General features: G+C 44.8%; 1 protein-coding gene across 6 annotated transcripts in view; it reads right to left on the reverse strand.

Annotated features, from left to right (window-relative positions):
• Window positions 1–8,551, reverse strand: part of EVI5L (ecotropic viral integration site 5 like) — a 47,894-nt gene extending 39,343 nt beyond the window's left edge. For 2 of the 6 annotated variants that reach the window (XM_028717328.2, XM_028717326.2), the window contains exon 1: window positions 8,230–8,550. The gene's annotated coding sequence lies outside the window, so the exon portion shown is untranslated. Of the gene's footprint in view, window positions 1–8,229 lie in introns of all 6 variants that reach the window. The other 4 variants (XM_028717329.2, XM_028717333.2, XM_028717327.2 and 1 more) reach the window with 3 other exon arrangements.
• Between the last annotated feature and the right edge of the window lie 793 nt (window positions 8,552–9,344).

The following is a 9,344-nucleotide window of genomic DNA, read 5'->3' on the forward strand; positions in this document are numbered from 1 at the left end:
AGATCAATTATAGTAGATACTGTTTACAAATACCTTTTCATCTAGGGAGGAAAAGTAACTTTAGGCAAATGTACCAGCTATTGATCCTGAATTAAGTTATTGACCACTTTTTCCTAATAGCAGTATCTAAGATACACTCCCTCCAATCTGAGACTACAGGCCAGCCATCTGTACACGAAAGAGGAGTGCACACAGATGTTGCCACCAACACTGCAGGCTATACTATTCACAAGAAGCTGCATGACATTCCTACATTTCCAAATGGATGACTGTACATGGAAGTACCCTCTGGGGAGATAAGGCATCAGGGGTTGGTTTGTGGCCATACGTAAACACTGAGCCTGGCAGGGGAAAATTGTTTCGTGAGAAGGCTTGAAAAGGCAGCAGCTGTCATTCATCACATCACCCTTTGTGGCTCAGATGCTTCAGCTAGCCTCCAGATAAAAATACTCAATGCATATTTATGTATTAGACATAAGGCAGCATCTTTAGTTTGAGTTTTCTTGCTTCCATTTATGCAACATGTTAAAAGTGGTAGCTTTTTGGTAAAGTGCTACTTCAAGGCTAAGCTCCAGTTAACTTAGCTGGGAATAAGTGTCTCTGGATTCTTCTTAGTACACACACAAAGGACTAGGCACCGCACTTGTGTTGCCAGGAATAGATGGTTTGCAGTGCACTTGCTATGTATGACAGAGAGGGCTACACATACCAAAATGTGTAGACTTCAGAGTATAATGAAACTCCTGCCCCTGCCCCGGCAAAGCAATATTTGCAAAGTTGTTTCCCATTAGGCCCGAAATTAAAAGCTTCAGTAGTAATACTTTCTGAAGCCTTAACTTGAAATCAAATGCTACCTTATTTATAAAATACGGAACACAACGAAGTCCAAGTTATTCTTGCTATTGTTTATGGTTTCAAAACGCAGTAGTGGCTACAATGTGAAAGATTTATCATAAAAGGATGCATCACAAAATAACTGAAGCTATTCTTACAGCAGGCTTGTAAACAGCTACTTGCCTGGTTACCCAAGTGTAAGAAGTGCCTCCAAGCAACCAGGAAAAGGAAGCTTTTACTAGAACAGCAGCAGTAGTCAAGCATCTATTTCAAGTTAGGTGCTATACCAGGGGTCTGCAACCCGCGGCTCCGGAGCCGCATGTGGCTCTTTTACACCTTTGCCGCGGCTCCGGGGCGGATACTAGCGAGGGGAGGAGGCGCATTGTGCGCCCCGACACTCCCCACTGTGGCGGGCGCTGTACTGGCTCTGACGTCGCATGGGGGCAGTGCGTGCGTTAGTCACGCACCGTCCCGACGTCACCTTCCCGCCCGCTGTCAGATCGGAGGGCAATGGTTTTGCAGCTCCCAGTTTTTCCCCCCTTCGGAAACGGGTCCAAGTGGCTCTTTTTGTCTTAAAGGTTGCAGACCCCTGTGCTATACGAAAGACAACGTTAAGACAGGTTCAGCCCAGGACCATGACCCAACACAGAGGTTTACATACCTGTGAGTTATTCACTTTTGTGATCTTATTTAAACAGCAGTCCTGTTTAGGGAAGTTTTTCATGTTTAATGCTGTATTGTGTTTTTAATATTTGATTGGGAACCATCCAGAGTGGCTGGGGAAACCCAGCCAGATGGGTGGGGTATAAATATTAATAAATAATTATTATTATTCTTATTACAGCAACAGCCAATGAATTGCTCAAATCACTTTCTGAAAGCTTCAAAATATACTAATGGAAGGGGCCACAAGAATTGAACTTTTAATGCAAAATTAGCCTCAAAGGCAAGCTGAATGTGGGCAATTTAAAATTCATTTGACATAATTACCTTAAAAACTTGGAACAAACGTATATTGATCTGTCTCTACAGATGTGCTTAAAAAAGCCTAAGGCCCTGCAGATATTGCTGGACTACAACTCCCATCATCTCCAACTGCTAGGCATGCTGTCTAAAGCAGAAGGGAGTCCACACAGATCTGCAGGGCCACAGGTTTCACACCCTTGCACTAGAAATATATTAGGGGTTTTTAGTTTCCTCTACTATGCAAGAAACTCAATGCACCCAATCCATAGTTTCAACATCACCCATTGTATGACTCCGCCCTCCCCAGGTATGTGGGCTCTGGCCAACAAAAACCTATGTCTTTAAGGTTACCTGCTATTGCACAAACTAACATGACTATCTCTCTAGATCTTCTCTCCAAAGCCTTTGGATACAGATTTTGCCAGCGGACCAAATACTCATTACACACCAGTGACATTGCTTCACACTGTAACAGGTTTATGGCTAGACACAACTCTAGCTTCCTGAGGCGAATAATCAGCAGCAGCCTGCAGTCAACCATGCAGGGAAGATTTACACAAGTGGGGCTCTTCACTTTTGTCTTTCTTGGCATATATGGAAAAGTATGTGTGGGTAGCTGGGCTTGTAAGCATTTGTGAGCTTGTTAAATTCGGCAGACTTATTACCAATGCTACAGATATCATCGAAGGAACAAATAGGGGATGCAAGGAAAGTATTGCCACCAATACTTGATCAATGTTTTCTCTGTTTCTTGCTGCAAGGTTGATGGACATTCCAAACATATGTATCTAATGTGACTGAATTGCATGGTGTGATCTTGCTATTTTATATTGTTTTGATTCTTTTTTGTACTTTTAGTGTGTGTGAGTGTGTGTGTGTGTGTGTGTGTGTGTATGAAGAAATGTTGCTTTTATTTGTTTATGTTTACTACAATGCGTTATACATGGGGCTTCCTCTGAAGATGCTTTGGAAACTTCAGCTGATGCAGAATTCAGCAGCTAGGTTGCACACTGGGGCAAGAGGGTTTGAGCATATTGCACTAATCCTGGCCTTAATGCACTAGCTGCCCATTAGTTTCCGGGTGCAATTCAAAGCACTGGTTTTGAACTATTAAGCCTGAAATGGCTCAGGACCAAATTACTTCAAGGGCTGCTTCTCCCCTTATAAACCGACCCGGACTCTGCATTCATCATCTGAGTCCCTTCTTTGTGTGCCTTCTCCAAGAGAGGTCTGGAGGGTGGCAGCACAAGAACGGGCCTTTTCTGTAGTGGCCCCCCATGTGCGGAAAACTTTCCCCAGGGAGGCTCACCTGGTGCCTTCATTAGACATCTGTAGGTGCCAGGCAGAAAGGTTCCTCTTCAACCATGCCTTGGGCTGATTAACATTCTATGTCCTTTTAAATGGGTTTGTGGGAGGGGAGGTTAGCTGTTTACTTTTTGTTTATTCTTGTATTTATTGTGTATTTTATTATGTATTTTTATGCTGTGAACTGCCCTGAGATCTTCAGATGAAGGGCAGTATACAAATTCGATAAATAAAATAAATATTAAATATTATTGTTTTGAACTGCTTTGGGCTCAATTTGGTTATTGTAAAAGTGGCATGCAAATATTAAATCAAATGGAGGAAAAAATTAAATTGAACTTCCATTCCTTTTTCTTCTTCACCATCCCCTCCTTATGTATGCATACTTCTGTGAAGCCACACTGCCCAAAGTTATGGAGGAGATGCTGGAATGCGCATTGTGTCTTAATACAGCCAACCTGAAGAGGCTACCAAAGGCTTGCAGCCTCCCAAAGACACAGTGAAGTCACAATTTGGAGCTGGACAAGAAGTTTGGCAGTGGGCAGGGGGAAAGGGAAGAAAAGAGAGAAATGGATTTTAACATCAACCCTTTTCTGATCTAATGATGACATGGTAAAAGTCATCCTAAGCTGCCTTATTTGCCATGGTAACCACTCTTTGGGGTCTCCAATATACAGTGAGACTGCAGCTCACAAACTCATAGCACAAGCCACATTTTGAAAGTCATCCATGTGGTGGTGAGCTATGCTCAATACAAATTACTCATTAGTCTTAAGGTCCAGTCACTATAACCAGAAAGAGACCAAGTAGGTGGGGATTCTCCACATTGTAAAAAATGGCAAGCTGATCTGATGTAATATACCAAGAAGAAATGCTTGTGGCTCAGGGGCAAAGAAGGTCCCAAGTTCATTCCCAGCATGGACTGGGTATGTCCACTGTCAGTAACCCAGTAACCTTTGAGAGTCGCTGCCAGTCAGTGTTAACAATACTGAGCTACATGGACCAATGGTCTGAGTCAGAATAAGGCATAAGTTCCTAATATCACAGGAACACCATCATTAAAAAAAAAAGTTTTATGCTCGTGCACATGTCTGTGAAGGTTTGTGCAAGCAAGAGAAAAGGACTGAAACAAAGGCATGCTTTTCATCAGCATGCAGTCGCACCCTCTTACAGCCAAGTCTTCAGATGACAGTAGTGAAGGATATTGTGCATGGCTCACTATATCATTCAGCGGCAGAAGCCTACAACGAAGTGCCCATGTTATAATGCTAGCTCTCCACTTGAAAAGAGAATATGGGAGCTTTAAAAAGCCTATCTGGACAACGACCCACTGTGAACATTAAACAGTAGTTTAATATTATTTATTCCATGGCACATAATCTTTTAATATAAACTGCGACACCAGGTTGTGTCTTTAGTTGTACAGAGTGAAAAATGTTTTTGACAATGTTTCACTATCGTACCAGATATTCTCCTAAACAAATAAATTTAATGAAAAATCAAATCTTACCCTCTTGATCATTTGTAAAAGTTTCAAGTACATTACTTTTTCATTTCAAGCTGCATTTTGAATGGCAATATGTTATAACCCAGGATGGAAGCAATTTCTTCACCAGTAGACGTTTTTAGACCATTGAGACTTCAAACAGTTGTGATGCAAAGTACAAAACACAAGGCATAGCATATGGGCAAGAAAAATAAAGTATTGTTGCCCAAACATGATTAGAAAGAAAATGAACTATATCAACAAAGCAACAGATTTCCTAGCTGAGGGACAATGGGCTGGATCCAGACAGTCATTGGGTTCAAGTAGACCCACTGATATTTATGGGACTAAGTCTGGACCCAACCCAATGACCTCATGTGCACATAACACTACACTAAAACCATGGCCTCATGTGAATGAGCAAATTTGTAGATTCTCAAGGAGAAGAATTGTGATTGCTTTGCTCATCCTGCAGTTCTGCTAGTGCAATACAGCTGTGAGCACAACAATGGTTTGGCTTGGTGTTAAATCATGAGCCTGGCGTTGGATGTATGTGATAAGCCACAGAACAAACATTGGCTACAGCCTGTGGTTTGTCTCAAGTGAGATAAACCATGAGTCCAGGTTTGGACATATTAAACCAAACCATGGCTTGTCTCCAGGTAGTGGAGCAGCAAGAAGAAGAAGAAGGGAGAAGGAGCAGCAACATGACCATGATGTTCTCTCCAGGAATCCACACGTTTGTTCAGTCATACCAAGCCATGGTTTGACTAAGCAAAATGTGCGAACTGGGTTCTGAACATGAACTCCTGTAAAGTAATATTTCAGGCTGGGAACTATTATTTTTCCAGAGTTTTGTGCAACTGCTACCGCAACTGTGAACTGATACCTACCCCAACTTTCTGGAAAACTGTTACTTCTTCACCATGCCAATTCAATATACCAGTAAGTGCTAACAAACAGGACAAATATGCTTTGAATAAGTAGACTAATTGTAACTAATGATAAGGTGGGAAGGTTAGCAACCCACTTTCTTTCTAGAACCAAATACCCTGTGAATGTCAAAATGATATTTGAACCAGCTCTTAGTTTCTAAAAGGCTCTTATATCCCAAGTACATTGTATTTTAGAGAGAAATCACTCTTTTCTGTTTCAGCTGTGACAACACCAAATTGCTGACATCAAGACTGAAGAGGTTAAATATTAAATCTTAAGGGCACCCGAAGGCTGAAATTCCAAACACCCATTCACTCTTAAGCTTAGCAAGCAACATCTACTTACCCCCACATGTTAAAACTCTAACTCAGACAAGACATTCTTATCATTTCTATTTTCCTTGGCTAAGAGATTCTATACCAAAGAAGCAATTCATGAGCCAGTATCAGCAAGGAAAACAACTTTTTAAACACCGTATTAGTATCCAAGAGGTTCTCACTGATAGAGCTTCTGAAGAAACATAGCTAACAGGTACTTAATGATTGGCAATTAGTTTTTTGTTTTTTTATAAATTTTTTATTGCGTTTCTTTCCAAAGTTTTATAGATTTCATACAACACAAATAATGTAAATACAAGAAACAATTTTTCTTTTTCTTTTTAACAAAAACAAAATAAAAACGAAGAAATAAATATGAAAACAATTCACCTATTTGGACTTCCCCACACCTTCCGGATCTGCAATTTGGACCTCTTCCTCTCAGTACAGAGTCAAACCCGCCCCCCAAGGCAAGCCACAGCAGCAGTTTGCACCCATGCATACATTCATTCTTGCTTCATTTGAGACACACTGTTTGGAAACAGTTCCTCCATTGTTTAAGCTGTAACACTGGACTTCCAACTACAGCTAAAAACAAACGCCTAATACTATTAAGAAAGCTTCCCACTGGTACTTGATGGTATGCGGTCAAGTAGAACAGCAGTACTTTCTTTAGGATCCGATTAATGCAAAGACAGCGAGGCCCTGGAAACCAAAAGTACAATTTCAAATATCTACTGCCCTGATGTTCAGCTTAGTTATTTGCTTTCCCAACCTCAAAACAATACAGCTACAGCAAAGAGCAAAAACAAAAGCTTATATTCACAATGCTTGCCATTTTGGACAAATAAATTACACTGACTATTAAATAAATAACAGGCATTAACACCAAAGCCAAACATATGTGGTAATCTTCCAACGAAAAGCAGTTGGCAGCAAATCATAGAAAAACTGTATCAAGATGGACAAAGTGCCCTTGGTTGATTTCTATCCTGTAAGAGCTGCCCACTGTTAACAACTGGGCAATGACAGCCCACATCCTGGGTGAATTTAATTAAGACCTTGAAAATGTCAAAGTCACCAGAAACCAACCTACAAATCAGCATTCATACAGAGATAGAATTTGATGGAAATGGCGGAAAGAGTAAAGGTGGCACATTACTGGGAATCGTAAGCAGCTAATGCCATTCTAAAACGGGCAACACAAAGTCCTTATCCAGCAGAGAAAAAGAGTGACTGGGGTTGCCAGACTAGAATGCTGTTTTCTTTAACCTTTAAGCTGGTTGCAGTTTCTAAAAAGATACACCCTCCCTTAAGGAAGCCTGCCAATCCACATTCTTATCACTAAGAACTTTGTAGGACAGAAGATGGAAGCATCTTTAGTTCTTGGGCAGGGAAGGTACTGTCTCTCTTCACTGACCACAAAGGTTGGCAGAAAAGCAAGCAAGCAATGGGGGCTGCACACAGAGCATCCATGTCCCTGAGCGGTTTCATTTCTCTTGGGAGGTGACAAGACCTGGTTGGGCCAGAAAACAATTAACAAAACAAAGGAGATCTGTCTTGTCCACAGACCTTGGTTCAAGCCACTGATCAGCTGCAAACATACTAGGTACCTTACTTAGCAAGTTCAGCCTCAGTGCCTGTCTAAAAAGGCCAGCAGCAATGAGTTCATTGTGGAAATAGGAAGGGTTGCACAACACTTTGTACATTCAAAGTGAGGGATAAATGGCAATTGTTGATGTGCCTAAGGGAAAGGAAGAGCAAACCACTCCTTAGTTGGCAGTCCACAGAGAAGGATAAGTCACTACTTCAGGGTGTAGGCAGGAGGACACACCTTCGGGGTTTGGAAAGTAAATATATTCTCTCCCCAACCAAAGCCTCTGGGAAAACCCTCTTCTTCCCCCTTGGCAACAGGGGGCAAGGAGACAGCATTCTCATTTCATGGCCTGCCCAGAGCCTGTAGACAGAAGGCTGTCACTGCAACCCGAGAAAATTCAAGTGTCCCAAGACATTTAGGCCAAGTGCTCCAACACAGCTAAGGCAGATGTACTCAGGCCCTTCCTACAGGGCACAAGGAGGGGAGGGGAGACAGAAGAGCGAGACCCCCTTAGACCCCTCTGGGGCTGCATGGAAAAGCCCTCGAATAAGGAGGGAGGAGACTTCTCCTGCGTTACATGGGAGGAAGGAGACAGAAAACAAACTACCGGGTCAGCGGCGGAGGAGGGAGGGGGCGGGAATGAGGAGGCGAGGTGGGGGGGTGCCGAGCCCCCGCCCGTCCCCCCCTAGACTGTGCTTTGCGCTCTTGGGCGAGAAGATGCCCAGGCCTCCGAGCAGGAGAAGGGGGTTTCCCGAGGGGCTGCCAGGGAAGCGCCCCGGCCCTCCTACCTGCGGGGCCGGCATTGCCAGGGCCATTGCGGCTCCTTCTCCTCCTGCTCAGGGAGGTCCTGAGCCTCCAGGCCCGGCCTCGACGGCCGCCGCCTCCCCGTCTAGCGGCACATGCAGCAGCGCAGAGGAAGAGGCAACCACGCCGGGAGCCGCAGCGGCCATGGAGGAGCTGCTGCGGGTGGCGGCGGCGGCGGCGGCGAGGGAGGAGCCAGCGGAGCGGTCGCCACGGCCGCCTCCCGCCTCCTCCCGCGGCAGCCCAGATCCAGGGATGGATGGACGGACGGACGGGCAGACTGACTGGCAAGGCGACTCCACCTCCTTTCCCCTATGGCTGGCCAATTCTGCACCGGGCGCCCCGCGCTCGGCACCCGCCTACCCGGGCGCGTCGTCCAATGGAAAGCCGGGTTTCGCCAGGGAAGCGGATCCTGCGCTCGCTGCTCTCTCTCTCCCTCGCTCGCCTGCCCGCCCCTCTTCAGCAGCTGCTGCTCATAGAGCGATCAGGGATCGGGCTGCGGCCGTAGCAGCGGCGAGAGAGGAAGGAAGCCCTGGAAGGGGCGGGGAGGCTGGATGCACTATATATCTCTATCTATATATATGGACGGCGATGAACCTGCATCGCTCTCTGACGGCCAATAGCAGGACCGTGTGAATTAAGAGGTGGTTAGGAGCGCTGGCGGGGATCTACCTGAGTGACAAAACCAGCAGCCAATGAGGTTTAACAAGGGCAGCTCCGCGTTATCCCTTCGCACGGTCGACGTCTAGAATGATGGAGGGATGGATGCAACAAGAACCTTGGCTTAGTCTCTTTCGCCGCCGCCCCCCCCTCGCCCCCATAATCCAGCCCCCCAGCCACGAGCCTCCTTTTCTAAACATTACCAGTTGATGATTGCAGCAGCACGACAAGTAACGGCACGCCCAAATTTCTCATTCAGATGAGTTAGGATGAAGCTTTTTTCAGGTTTCCCTAGGCGATACTGATTAAATAGGTCCCTTTTGGGGACAAAAACGGCGATTTGCACCCAGTGATGGGCAGGGAGAGAGTGGGAATATAAGGAAACCGCCTTACCTCGATTGGTCCATATAGCTCAGCAATTGGCTACTCCTACCTCGAAATG

The sequence above is a fragment of the Podarcis muralis genome, chromosome 2 (assembly GCF_964188315.1).
Source record: "Podarcis muralis chromosome 2, rPodMur119.hap1.1, whole genome shotgun sequence".
NCBI lineage: Eukaryota > Metazoa > Chordata > Lepidosauria > Squamata > Lacertidae > Podarcis > Podarcis muralis.